Source organism: Berghia stephanieae, chromosome 4 (assembly GCF_034508935.2).
Source record: "Berghia stephanieae isolate SIO BIC M18660-M18661 chromosome 4, UCSD_Bste_1.3, whole genome shotgun sequence".
In the NCBI taxonomy this organism is placed as follows: domain Eukaryota; kingdom Metazoa; phylum Mollusca; class Gastropoda; order Nudibranchia; family Aeolidiidae; genus Berghia; species Berghia stephanieae.
The window spans coordinates 40382750-40398153 of NC_088363.1; the positions used below are offsets into that span (position 1 = coordinate 40382750).

The window sequence follows — 15404 nt, forward strand, 5'->3', positions numbered from 1 at the left end:
AATGTTTTAGCTCCTCACAAGTAGCAAAATGATTGTTTGGATAGAGACGTTGAAATGTATACTGAACGAATTGGGGTCAGATCTTATAGCCTGACACTGACCGAAGCCATCGTTAACTAATAGCCTGACACTGAACCAAAAAAATGACGTCAAAATGCCAGTCTTTGGTCACAAAAGAAAATAAATCGTGAGTTGTATTCAATAGTTCAACCAATGGGACCACTTGTTTTCATGAGCTCTACTAATGACAACTCACTAGGGGGTGCCAAAAAAAACAACCAAAGAATGACGTCAAACTGCCAGTCTCTTTGGATTTCAGTATCAGGATATAACCGTGGCCTTCGTAAAGTTATGGCCTAATACTGACCAAAAATGACGTCAAAATGCTAGTCTTTTGCCACAAAAGAAAACAAATCGTGAGTTGTATTCAATAGTTCAACCAATGAACTGACTTGTTTCCATGAGCTCTACTAACGACAACTCACTAGGCCGTGCAAAAACCAAATAATGACGTCAAACTGCCATCCTTTTGGATTTCAGTATCAGGCTATAACATAACGATGGCTACGCTATAGATAGAATGCGCTTGGCCAAGGAGTTCACAGCATTGCCATCCGGAAGTATAACGGACCAACACACAAATTCTGTGTAACCATGAACTTTTATAGTCTGGTTAATACAGTTTAGTGAGAACAACTCACAAACGCGGATGGCAAAAACAATAACAAAGGCCTGAGTGACGTCATCTTCGAACTATCTATAACTTAACGATGGCTACATCATCTAGTCAGCTGATCCTGCGTAGGACGTTGCTTCCTGAACTTTCTTGCGAAACAGATTACGGTTCTACTTGCTTGAGTTGCTGTCATTCCCAGCCATTCACATATATCTTGTTCCCAGCTTCTTGTTGGTCTACCTCTTCCTCTCTTGCCGTCTACCCTTGTCTGCAGAATGTGCTTTTCTAATGATTCGTGGCGAGTCGTGTGGCCAAAATAGTTCAGTTTCAATTTCGTTACAGTTTGAAGAAGAATTGGTGATTTTATTCCGATCCTTCTCAGGACTTCTTTGTTTGTTTGTTTTTCAGTCCATGATATTATGAGTATTTTTCTGTAGCATGCCATTTCAAAAGCTGTGATGGCTACATACTGACCAAAAAAATGACATCAAAAGGCAAGTCTTTGGCCACAAAAGAAAACAAATCGTGACTTTTATTCAATAGTTCAACCAATAGGATCACTTGTTTCCTTGAGCACCATTAACAACTCAGTAGACGCTGCAAGAACTTAAAAACTGACGTCAAACTATAAGTCTAGTGTCAGGCTATAAGTTAACGATGGCTACGTCAGAGCGTGGCCTTCGTAAACTCGTGGCCTGATACTGACCATAGAATGACGTCAAAAGACAAGTCTTTTGCCACTAGAAAACACAGTTCAATCAATGGGATCACTTGTTTCCTTAACCAATACCAAAGACAACTCACTAGGCGGTCCACAAACCTGAAAATGACGTAAAGGTATGGATTTTAGTGGGTTTTAGCGTAGTCATCGTTAACATATAACCTGACACAAGAACCCTCTAAGACTTATAGTTTGACGTCATTTTTTAGGTTTGTGTTGTGTCTGGTGAGTTCTCGTTAGTAGAGTTGACTATTGAATACAACTCCTGAGTTGTTTTCTTTTGCGGCCAAAGCCTGGCATTTTGACGTCATTTTTTCGTCAGTGTCAGGCTATAAGTTAACGATGGCTTCCGTTAGACCCCCACAATTTCCAGTATTTCTCATTACATGGACAATTTGAAAAACTAAGGAATGTTGCTAAGTTGCACTTGGAAATAATATGTTGAATGTTTTAAAAATCCTTTTCTTTCTCACACGGGCAAAATGGCTGTTTGGATACAGCTTTTGAATTGAACGATTAAGGTTGAGAACCGCCAAAATTTCAGCATCAAGTTCAAAAGTAGTAAATGTAACCAAGTTATACTTGAAGATAAAAGACAAACTTCCCAGTAAATCTGATGTTTCTTTATAAAGAATAAAGATCCCCCAAAAACGTAAGTTTTTATGTCGAGCAATATCCTAAAACGTGCTCAACGCGCTTTACAAGGATCCCTGACCAACAGCAACATGTAACATATAGTACGAGACATGACGTTTGTTAGGCGATAACACATTTTTCCTGACAGAGACATCGCTGTTAACAACCAGGTACTCATTTAACACCTGAACAGAGAGTATTTTCCAAAGACAAAACTATGCGCCGAGCAAAGCTCGAACCATGACCTTCCGATCCGAAAGCGAGGGTCATACCTCAGGACCATACAGCCTCACAGTCTCAGAAAAGAAAAACAATTAAAAATTTCAGGCAAAATCATCCACGGAGAAAATGAGTTTTCTTCTTCAGGGGATCAAATTTCATATCTTTGGGTTACAATGGCGGGTTTTAGCGCACAATGCCAGCTGCACGATCCGGACTTTCACGAAGATCGAATCGCATCAGTAATACCGATTTCTGGGCGAAACCGTTAAAATGTGTTGTTATGGTGGAGTGAAATAAGACCCGGTATTTATAATTCTTTCAAAACGTGACTTAAACATTCTAAGAAATAAATTGCTTCACAAATTTTATCTAAATCAGAGCGGTTGAGAGATAAATGTTAAATAAACACAAGTAAAAGGGATTTAGAGTGGCTTAATGATTAATTTAAATCTGGATTGACGCAACCGTTAAATACAATCACATCGTGTTAAGCTAAACACTTCCAAAATGTTGTCTTAAATGTTATCTAACTCAAGACGGTAAAGAGATTAACATTATGTAAATATAAATTATAGCTATAGTCGCATCGTGTTAAGCTAAACATTACGGATATAATGTCTTGATCATGAAGGTAGTCAGATGATACAACATACCACATCAAATTGGCATAATATTATGTCAGGAGAAATTGGCTTGCAAAACGTGTTTCAAGAGTATAACAAAAAACAAGGAGTGTGAGATATTGGTCACTTTCAATTAATATAACTATGTTTACTGCTTTTCAAAACGTTAACAGTTAAATAGGGCAATATCCATTTAACGAACCCAAAGCACTTTACAAAGGGACTCCAGCGCTTTATAACGGGTCTGATTAAGTAGACATGACTGTATGTACAAAACTAATATTTACTTGAAGCATGTCAATGTTAGATCCACCGCATTTAGCAAAGCTGTCGTCTTGTCGTCTTGTGTTGTCAAACAGACTTTATCATCTCTCTCTCTCTCTCTCTCTCTCTATCTCTCTTTCTCTCTTTCTCTCTCTCTCTATCTCTCTCTCTCTCTCTCTCTCTCTCTCTCTCTCTCTCTCTCTCTCTTTCTCTCACTCCTTATCTCTCTTTTCTCAAATCCTACCCAATTACTTCCATTCTTCAACTATTAACAGCATGTATAGACAAAACAAGACAATTTCAAACCAAATTGTTCGGATTGCTTGCTAAACCTGATTACAAGGGTATAGATAAATAGACACGACTGTAAATAACAAAACTAATATTTACTTGAAGCATGTCAATGCTGGATCCACTGCATTTAGCAAAACCGTCGTCTTCTTGTCGTCTTGTGTTGTCAAACAGACTTTATCATGTCTGTCGTTGATAACAGTGATTGATAACAATGTAATGATCCATTCGATGATTGATATCCAACTACACGATATTGACACAAGGTTAAGTTGTTATAACGATTTGGGTGAGAGAGAGGGAGAGAGAGAGAGAGAGAGAGAGAGAGAGAGAGAGAGAGAGAGAGAGAGAGAGAAGGGGGGGGGTGACTTGAAGTCGCACGTGCCGTAAAATTTCTAAAATGCACAAACATAAACAAGAGTTAACATCAACAAAAACTAATGCAGATTATTCAGACATTAATAATTGTATAAATATATATATATATATATATATATATATATATATATATATATATATATATATATATATATATATATATATATATATATATATATATATATATTATTTATTTATTTATTTATTTTTAATTAAATTTTTTTTTCACCTTTTAAAAAAAAATATTTCAACCACAAATAATCACATTCACAATGAAATGACAATACCAGTAGATTTTAATTATTCCAAACGTAATCATAAAATAATCGCGAAAGAGAATACAACTAAAAAACAAAGCGACGAGACATAATGCGACAACACCTTGACAATAGAAGTCCATTTCGTTCACTCGAAAAATTAAAGAGATGCTTTAAGGGGAGGGGCGACACCTGAAACTATTTTCAAGAATAATGGCTATATCCAATATCTTTTTATATTGGGACATTGCCTATGACCAATGGATTCGAACCATGTGATTTATTTCGGTGGGCGTGTCCGGTTGCCATGGTGACGGCCGCCATCTTGGATTTTACTCTTCTCTGGGTGCTATTTTTAAAAGTTACTTTCTCAATAAGTTTCCATGGAATTTTCTTGAAATTTTGCATGGTTGTATTTTTGTATATTATAAAAAAAAATACAGAGCATTTTTTAAATATTTTTAATAGATTTTTATTTATAAATTTTAAAAAAAAATAATTTTTCGGTATGATAAAAATCATGTTTTTTGACATAAAAATGTCAATTTTTCAAAAAATAATAAAGATATTTAAAATTCCTTCTGTGTGATTTTAGATAATCACTATAGCTCTAGACATGCAAAGTTTTAAACAAATTGATTGATAAATGACAAAATAAGATAAAAAAGATTGTTAAAAAATGTCATTTTGAGAAAACGAGATCAAAGATAACAATGAATGAAAATAATAAGACAAAACGGTACAACCAGCTCAAAACATACCAGCACCGTATGAGGGTCCCCCGTGTTCTTTTTCTGCCTCCCTCTGGGCTTTTTCACGGGTCTGAGCTTTCATTTTGCCTCTTTTTTTTCTCTTTATGTTAAGCAACCCTTATGCTTTGGTCAAGTCTTTTTGACTCTGCTTCCTGACTCAACATCTGGGAGTGTTCTCCCAGTCCACCGATGCTCAAAGACACTTTCAGGGATGTTATTTCTGTTGGACCAAAATTATACTCTGCACCAAACTCAACTTTTTTCAGGGAATGGAAGTATGTTTTATGGCATCTTGACCAAACAGAATTATGAAACCTTTCGTTTGGATTTTGTGTTGTCTTCATCTCACAACAAATCATATACAGGCTTCAAGTGCTCATGAAGCAAATCAAAATTCAAAGGTGTATGTAGACGCTGCTTGTGTCAACAGGATACACATGGGCAGCAATATATTTTTTATAAAAGCATCTGGAGTCCGGTTCAGGAGGACAATACTTATGTTGAGGGAAGTCATTGGTGGAATAACCGTGGTAAAGACCGGCAAGAATAGCCCATCTCATTTCTTTCCGCTGCGGCATTGCTTGGAATCGCTTTATCATAATACTACTTTCACACACCCAATTCCAATCAAAGATTTGTGGCCACGGATCAACCATGAGCCATCATAACTTTCTTGCTTTCTTGGCTTATGTAGCATATAATTGTTGCCAACGTTTGGATTTTTTGGTCACTTTAGGTATATTTATAATAATCCAGTAAAAATTGGAAATATTTAGAGATAATTAACGTGAATACGTGTCAAAATGTGATACAACAATTGATCAATCGGAATGTAAACAAATCGTAGTAAAATTAATAGTAATAGAGGCGAACTTTCACCCTGACTCAACATCCAATCCCTGGCGCGGAGTCGGAGGTCGAGAACAAGGTCAGCCAATCAGATCGCACCATTGGTCAGAATCAGCGTGGGTGCGCAACCGGATGCGCGGGTTGACGGAGGTAGGAAACAATAACAAACCCACATGGTTGCCATTACCTCCACCATCATTCTCGCTCACGGTTTGTGGAAAGCACTTCATTACAGGCACGTAATAGTGAATCTAGTTTTTGTTTTGAACATTTCTATTATTATTCTTTGTAAATTGACCCATATTAAAAGAAACATACAAACAAAACAGGCATGACCAGTCACTAACAATGCCGTGTAGTGTGTAGACAGTAACACAGTACGGTGAACATGACTGACACTGGGATCGGAATGTCGGAACCCATGAGTCGTTCGCAACTCTGCCTCACGTATTCATTTAATCAGTCAATTTAATTTTTATTAAGCTTGCGTAAAACATACAAACAAAAAAGACATGACCAGTCACTAACAATGCAGTGTAGTGTGTAGACAGTAACACGGTACGGTGAACATGAATGACACAGGGATCGGAATGTCGGAACCCAGCAGTCGTTCGCAACTCAGCCTCGCGTACTCATTTAATCAGTCAATTTAAATTTCATTTAGCTTGCCTATTCTTCAAGTTTATGATATATTCACTTTTTCTATTTAAAAAGGGTAATCCAAACAGACTTCAACTTCCATCACTTACGACACGAACTTATTTTGGGTGGTTTTTTTAACAAAACCGTTTGACTCAAACTAAAGCTTCGGCATTGGATAAGGAGCGAGATCCCTGTTGCCATCTTGCTTAGTTTATACAGAGACTGGGTTGCCAGCTTGGCTGTTCTTGATAAATAGTAGTAAATAGCACAACCTTGTGCAATGAGAGAGAGAGAGAGAGATTTTGAACAAAAAACGAATATCTCTCTCTCTCTCTCTTACCCTCTCTCTCTCTCTCTCTCTCTCTTGCCCTCTCTCTCTCTCTCTCTCTCTCTCTCTCTCTCACTCTGTCTCTCTCTCTCTCTCTCTCTCTCTCTCTCTCTCTCTCTCTCTCTCTCCCTCCCTCTCTCTCTCTCTTCCTATTTCATCTGTCACACTGTTTGACAATCTTCTTCACCTGGCTCACTTGTAATATCGGGTGTAAGGTAAAATTTTGAACAATTATTATTATTTATAAAATGCAGAAACTTTGCAAATAAACCGATAGACTAGATATTAATTCGATTCGAAAAGTGGAACACAAAAGGAGAATTTGCGAATACCCGGTCCAGACATAAGCGTCATGGTCTTATTTATAAAGTGCAGAATCTTTGCAAATAAACGGATAAAATAGAGATTCATTCGATTCGAAAAGTGGAACACAAAAGCAGAATTTGCGAATGCCCGGTCCAGACATAAGCGTTATGGTCTTATTTATAAAGTGCAGAAACTTTGCAAATAAACGGATAAGATAGAGATTCATTCGATTCGAAAAGTGGAACACAAAAGCAGAATTTGCGAATGCCCGGTCCAGACATAAGCGTTATGGTCTTATTTATAAAGTGCAGAAACTTTGCAAATAAACGGATAAGATAGAGATTCATTCGATTCGAAAAGTGGAACACAAAAGCGGAATTTGTGAATGCCCGGTCTAGACATAAGCGCTATGGTCTTATTTATAAAGTGCAGAAACTTTGCAAATAAACGGAAAAAACAGATTAATTCTAATCGAACAGTGGAACACAAAGGCAGAATTTGCGAACAACCGGTCCAGACATAAGCGTTATGGTCTTATTTATAAAATCTAGAAACTTTGCAAATAAACGGATAAAATAGAGATTAATTCGATTCGAAAAGTGGAACACAAAAGCAGAATTTGCGAATGCCCGGTCCAGACATAAACGTTATGGTCTTATTTATAAAATCTAGAAACTTTGCAAATAAACGGATAAAATAGAGATTAATTCGATTCGAAAAGTGGAACACAAAAGCAGAATTTGCGAATGCCCGGTCCAGACATAAGCGTTATGGTCTTATTAATAAAATGCAGAAACTTTGCAAATAAACGGATAGACTAGATATTAATTCGATTCGAAAAGTGGAACACAAAAGCAGAATTTGCGAACAACCGGTCCAGACATAAGCGTTATGGTCTTATTTATAAAGTGCAGAAAATTTGCAAATAAACGGATAAGATAGAGATTAATTCGATTCGAAAAGTGGAACACAAAAGCAGAATTTGTGAATACCCGGTCCAGGCATAAGCGTCATGGTCTTGTTTAAATGAAACAATGCCATTAAAAAAAATATATGGTCAATGAGTAATTAAGCTAAATATGCGGAGTTAAAATAGATAACTTGATCTGTGATTTTTTTTTATAATTAGCTGTTTTTATTCTCCATCATTTAGGTTATGTGATTAAGTTTATAATTGAAATACAAACTTTATCTCACTTATCAATGTTTTGCAATAAAGGAGAGTGTGAGTGAACCTGAGCAAAGGAAATTATTTGAGAGAGTGATATTTATCATGCTTTTCAGTTTGTAGTTGAATTCTAGAATGGATTCTTTATAGTTCTCATTGATTGTATGTCAGTATGTCAGTCTTTAGGACACCGATTACCCTAATGCGGCCACAATTTACAATGTGACGGCCACAAGCCCGTTAAACGCAGAGTGGGGTATTGTTGTTTGCAAGTAATGCTATGGTTTTAATAGGATATCTGTCTCCTATTAAAATACATTCCTGTGTTGGATTTTGGATTAAATTCATGTCTTCTTCGGATTTTGGGATATTTAATTTTCATGGATTGTGATTGTGATTTTCAAGACTATTAATGTAAGTAAATGCCCAAATAGATATTTTTATTCATTTATTCTTTATTTATTTTTTTTAGTTTTGTTTTGATTTGAAGCATTTATTATAAGAAATATTGTACATATGCACTTAAACACCAAAGACTATATCCTTTCAACTGCTTATTATTATTATTATTATTATTATTATTATTATTATTATTATTATTATTATTATTATTATTATTATTATTATTATATTATTATTATTATTATTATTATTATTATTATTATTATTATTATTATTATTATTATTATTATTATTATTATATAATAATAATAATAATAATAATAATAATAATAATAATAATAATAATAATAATAATAATAATAATAATAATAATAATAATAATGATAATAATAATAATAATTAATAATAAGTGCATTGAGTGAAATCCCAATCATGGTTGCCCAAATAAAACTGGCGCTAGAATCCCGACTACCTGTCTAAACGAATGTTGTTTGTACGATACATACTAACTACACGTTCAATATCGGGGCAGAAAATATACGTTTGGTTTTATGAAATTAAAACAGTAGTCCCACATTGTTCTTTGATGTTATTTGTGGTTGCATTTGCTTTGAAACTTACACATTATATTGTGTTACATTGTTTACAAAATATTTCTGGTACTCGTATGCATGTGTAGTCAACGGACCACCGGTCAATCGTGTTCTTTATTATTAATTTTGGCTTGACATCTTACATATGTGAATTTGACAGGTTGTTATGGATGGTAATTATAACATTAAGTGATTTTTAAACATTTTTACGGCGTTTTAAATGTCTTTCGTGCATTCATTGCCGAGCACCTCCACTTTTCTGTTACTATTTTAACGATCAGCTGATTTTCTCTTGCCTCTCCTTTAATTTCGCGGACTTTTTTCAGAACGAGGCGTGGGAGTGGCTAATTCGTGATCACGTTGTATTTACCTGACAACTTGACCTCTTATCAGCTGTTTGACACACAATCTTTGTTCGCGACTAACAGTTTCTAAACCCCTCCCCTGCCCATATTGTGATATTTATGAGACTGAAACCTTGTCAACTAGACGGGCAAAGAGTAGACTAAACTATCGATATCAAAATCTACAACATCGATATGTATTATAATGCTTTTCAGCCCTATTATTTTCAGTTGAATTCTCACAAAAAAATTGAAAAGTTTGATATTTTCATATCGACTCCATGTTTATGAAAGACGATTTACAAACTTTATATTATCCAAATCACCTTCTCAGTGCTGAAAATATGTGAAAAAATGATTGTTCTTTTATAATAAATAAAAAACTGAAATTTTATATTTTAACCCAAAAATCGATATTTCAGGTGTCGCCCCTCCCCTTAATCCCTCACCGGCGAGATTAATATTTCTGTTACATTACTGGTTTTCAGTAGTATGTAGTAACCTTAAAGTTTTCATCGAGAAGCAACAACAGCGATATGACTAGAGTTTCATTCAGAGCTGAAATTGCATCATTTTTACTGCTGTCTTGGTGGTTGGAATGATTGTACCGGTGGTGGTAGTGGTTGGAATAGTGGTAGCGGTGGTGGTGGTGGTGGTGGAGGAGGAGGAGGAAGACGAGGCGGTGACGGAGGATGTAATTATGATAGTGGTTTTGGTGGTGCTGTTGGTTAGAATGATAGTTGTGGAGACGATTGTTGTACTTGTTGTTGTTGTTGTTGTTGTTGTTGTTGTTGTTGTTGTTGTTGTTGTTGTTGTTAATGATGATGATGATGATGATGATGATGATGATGATGATGATGATGATGATGATGATGATGATGACAACGACGATGTCGTCGACAATGATGGTTACCACCATACGCTATTACAAAGTTTATTTAATCTTAGGCTTTCGCCAATAATTCACACAATACAATTAAGACAAAAGAATGTTACCAATCTCTCCTCATGCATTCGTTATACTATCACTAATAACGACCTTGTTATCTTTACTCCTTCCCCAACCAACGCCTAGCTTCTCGCCTCTTCGTCGCGAACCATCTTATGTATTAGCTTCAGGACGGGCAAGTACGGAATCTGCCCACCCTTCCTTTAAACGTATTTATTTCCTCTATAACTTAGAATTCAACTCTCTCCTTACTCATAAGAGTATTTCTCGTATACTAATTCAATTGTTGAGAAAACCAAAATGGTGGTTGTATTTTATATATTTATTTAGTCGTGACTTTTGAATAAAAGTGTTTTATTTTATTAGAGGGAATACAATAGAAAATTACATTGTTTTGCAAAATTATTTAGTCTGGCAATAAAAATACAGCGGTAATTACTTTAAGAATAATATAAAAAAAAGAACTAACAAATTAATTTGTTAAAAAACAAAAAAAAAAAAAAAAACAACAAAAAACAAATAAGAAAACAATTTAAATAAATGAGTTTTGAGAAGTACTTAAAGAAAACGAGAAAAAAAAAAGAGATAATTTAAATGGATAAACAAATATATAAAAACAACACAAATTAAAACTAAATTGATATAATATTAGTAAGTTAATAAATTTAATTCAATACTGGAACCTTCCCCAAGGCATTACATCAATGGCACCAGCACAAGTAAGGCAATAAATCAGAAAATGTTCGTTTGCCAAAATCTCTATTTAGTGTTCACTGGTTATTAAGGTGGGCTCATTTGAATTAGCCCGACCTAGTACTAGAGAGGCCAGACAGCAAAAATCGGAGTGAGTTCACCGTCAGGCGACGTGACGATGAGATGACGATGTGGGCGGAGTGGAGTGGAGTGGTTGGGGGGGGGGGGGGTGATAAAAAGAACAGGTGCGTATCCTGGTTTATGCATTACGGGGTGCATGGTGATTCACAATCTATCAAAAATACACACAAATTGATTTCAGTACGAAGTATCAAGTTTAAGTAGTAACTTTTGAAATTATCTTATTTAAATTTGATTATTTCGGACCTGGTAATACAGCTTATAACTTGAAAAAACAGGCTGGTATTTGCCCACCCTGCCCATTATTACCAGCCGTCCCTGGTGGCCATAACAAGCGTGAACAAACGATCGTCTACTGCATTTAAGGAGTTGACGTTCGAAACCTGCTAAGTTGTATTGCCATCATTCAGAACAAACTGCCATTTTAAAAATATATTTAGTGACTTAGAAAAAATATAAACACTTATCTTGCATGTCTCAAAGAACAATAGAAGGAAAGAAAACAACTTCACTCAGCACTTTGATATTGTTTTTAAATATCCATTTTGTTGTGATTAGTAACCACTAAACTGTATCAACCAGACTACATACAAAGTTTTATGAATTGTATTTATGTATACGCTTTATCCAGCCGGTGGAGGTTGTGACTATCTTACCTCGACGCATAGCATCAATACCCATAATTATTTTAAACTTTAAATTTTCTCTTGCGATTTTAAGGTGTCTACTAGATTGGTCGTCCAAAACTGACTTGGAGGAAAAGAAGCTGTCACCAAGATTTGTGCGTCTCCAAAATTACCTGGAGTGAGGCAAAGGTCTGTGCCAAGGACAGACGAAGATAGAAGAGTGATGTTGAGGCCATATGGTTCTCCAGGAGCCAAGAGACATAAACCAAGTAAGTCAAGTAAGTCAATAGATTGTTTGAGAGTATTAACTCATTTATTTCTATCTTGATGTGACTTAGCAGATGTTGAGTGTTGTCTCTTTATTTAAAAATAAAAAAAAACACCTTCGTGCTACAGTAATATTTGAATAATATAGTCAGAAAGAAACACATGAAAATACTAGTGTATGTATCAAAATTGTAGGTGCGCTATGTGGTCTAGTGATATGACACTCGCTTTCGGATCGGAAGATCCAGGGTTCTAGCCTCGATCGGCGCATAGTTGAGTCCTTGGAAAAGCTCTTTACTAGCAAGCAATCGGTATTGTCCGTTTCACGCTATAGAAACCGGGATAAACTCCGGCTTCATGAGCCTAATGGCTCTGAAGGACTACTTTTTTAAAATAGCCATATTAGGACAGCCTTTATATTATTTGGCAGTGAACAAAAGACAATACGCACATTAAACCATATATTTATGTAATGTAAGAGTATCAAGTCACAGGAAACGACAGATTGTGTCAAATCACAAAAGAAAAGCAAATGTGCCGCACCTGCTCAAAGTGGCATTATTTTTAAAAATCCCTTTATCCATTCCATAAGGGAATTTTCTCTCTAGGGTCTATTCCAAGGGAATACTGGAATATCCAAGTCGTCAGTAGCAAATTGAGCTAGGATGAGGTGACTTTCTCAAGGCCACACAGCGCAGCGGCGGGTGATCGAACTCGGTACCTTTCGGGTACGATGCATAGACCTTATCGCTGAGCTACGCTGCCCTATTATGTCGGAATGAACTCGGTGCAGAAAATGTATTTTATAGCCGTAAATATGAAAATAACAACAAAATTTAACATTGAAATGGAGAATAAGTACAATTTGTTACTTATTAAAAAAATAACCCAAAAAGTTTCGTATTCCTTATTATAGAAGAACTAAATTGACATCACTCAACTCTTTGTTATTGTTTTTAAACAGCAATTATAATGAGTAGTTCTCACTAAATTATATCAATCAGATTATAAACATTCTAGGTTACACATAGTTTTGTATGTTGGTACTTTATATCCGACTGGCGGATGTTGTGAGTATTTTACCTTAATGCATATCTTCAATATCAGTTCTAAATCCACATTTCGGGGTGGGGGGGGGGGGGGAGTCAGCATCAGAAAGAATCTCGACTGCACTCGTGATAGATCTTTGTCCCTTTGCGTGTGAAGCGAGTGCTCTACAAACTGAGCTATTGTGACCCCCCTACATGTGATTTGTAATGTCCATAAAATCAATTATAATTTTATTATATTACTTTATCTCTCCTGGGAATAAACTGCTGCCACATGAAATGGATTATATATCGTAATTAACCTTGACTTCGCCGTTCAGGATTACGCGTTATATTGTCTGTTCTATATCTAAGTTCAATGCATATGAGAGCAGAGGGCCTTTGATATCACAATATTATATGGACAGTCGCCCCATGGAGGTATTATGTCAGGGTGAGAAAGACATCAAAATAAAAGTATGGAAGTTTAGTTATTGGAACTGGGGTCAATGGGGCAATTTTGCCTTAAGGGGTAACTTTGCATCTGTAAATTTGGAGCATTTTTAGTCATCTCAACTTTGTTGTAGTTATTATCCTGATTTAATTTAAATGACTGAACCTTTTATAAAAGGAAACAATTACCACAAAACTAAATATACTCTAATTGGTCCAAAATTAAAGAGGCAAAGTTTTCCCTTAGGACAAAATTACCCCAGTTGACGGTTCACTGTACATGGTCTATATCGACGTCTAATTTTTTGCAGATCTGATAACCGAACACAATTGCGGGCTTGACTTTACATTGTTGTAATGAACGATATTTTGCACTGATTCTTGAAAGTATTACTTTCATTTCAAGAATGATCCTATAAAATTAGGGTTATCATACCTGCAAATAAGTAAACATTGGTCCATATGAATAAAGGGAATGAAGCTTCAAATTAAATAACAAAGACTAATGATGTGGACGTTTCGGGTTTTTTTCCTTTGTCAATAAAACAAGATGAACGAAACACGAAAGACGACTGAGATATGAGAGGATGTCCATATTATACCGTTGAGTCGGTGGCCATAAATTAGTGCCTTATTTTTATTAACGCACACACCTACAGATACACGACATAGCCGCACCCACAACACGATGAATGAAACACTAAAGATGTTTGGGATGATATGAGAGGGTGACATTGTTGAGGATAATTTGACTAGTGTTATTACAATTTGTGCGGCTATAATATTATGGTCTTGTGATTTGACACTCGCTTTCGGATCGGAAGGTCAAGCCTCGTCGGCGCATAGTTGAGTCCTTAGAAAAGGCTATTTACTCACATTCTGTCACCGTACTCAGGTGAAAAAGGAATACCTGGTCGTTAACAGCGTTGGCTCTGTCGGAAAAATAATGTAATATCGCCTAACAGGGGTCATATCTCATTCGACATTTTACTTATTGCTGTTGGTCAGGGACGCTTTGTAATGCCCTTTGAGCACGTTTAATGTATAATGCACTATATAAAAACTAGTATTTTTTTAAAAATTCGACGATTTTCAAGCTGCAACATTTGCTTTAAATTAATAAGAGACGAAGTGTGATTTTCATTCACTTATGATGGTTAAGGGGTGGGAGGGGGTCGTAATGGTAACATTTGAATAATCATTTATAATGGATCGTTTCGCCATAGAATTTAATATAAATTTTCAATTGGTATAAGTACGCGTTGGATGAACCAATGTAAATGTTACTGATCGAAGCTCAAAGAAAAAAATGACAATGTAAAATTGAATGGAAACTTCAATTTAATAAGCGTAAACCGATAATGTGGGCGTTTCGAGTTTCCAATTGATTAACAAATCAAAATCAATGAAACACTCCAGACGAATGAAATATATGAGATCCTTACATAATATATAATTCGTCTGTAGTGTTTCATTGATCGTGTTTTGTTGTTAAAGGGGAAATCCGAAACGTCTACTGTTGTTTTTTTGTGTTTTTTTTTGTTTCGTTTATTTAAAGCTTATTAACATTCAATTTCACATTGTTATTTATTGGATAACCATGATGTTATACCAAGGGTGGCCTTCAGATTGACCTCACAGAGAGCAAGGTAGGGGAAAACCCTTGGAGACGTGGAGAAGGACATTGGAGCGTGACACAAAAGCCCAGGAGCGGACATGGGGGAATGACAGATGTCAAAGATTGCAGCACACAGTGATGGTGGAGATCTACTGGTAACTGTGTCGGCCTTATTGG

At 35.7% G+C, this 15404-nt stretch overlaps 1 protein-coding gene across 1 annotated transcript in view; it reads right to left on the minus strand.

Annotated features, from left to right (window-relative positions):
* Positions 1–15404, minus strand: part of LOC144971772 (uncharacterized) — a 47114-nt gene that overhangs the window by 22781 nt on the left and 8929 nt on the right. The window lies entirely within an intron of this gene.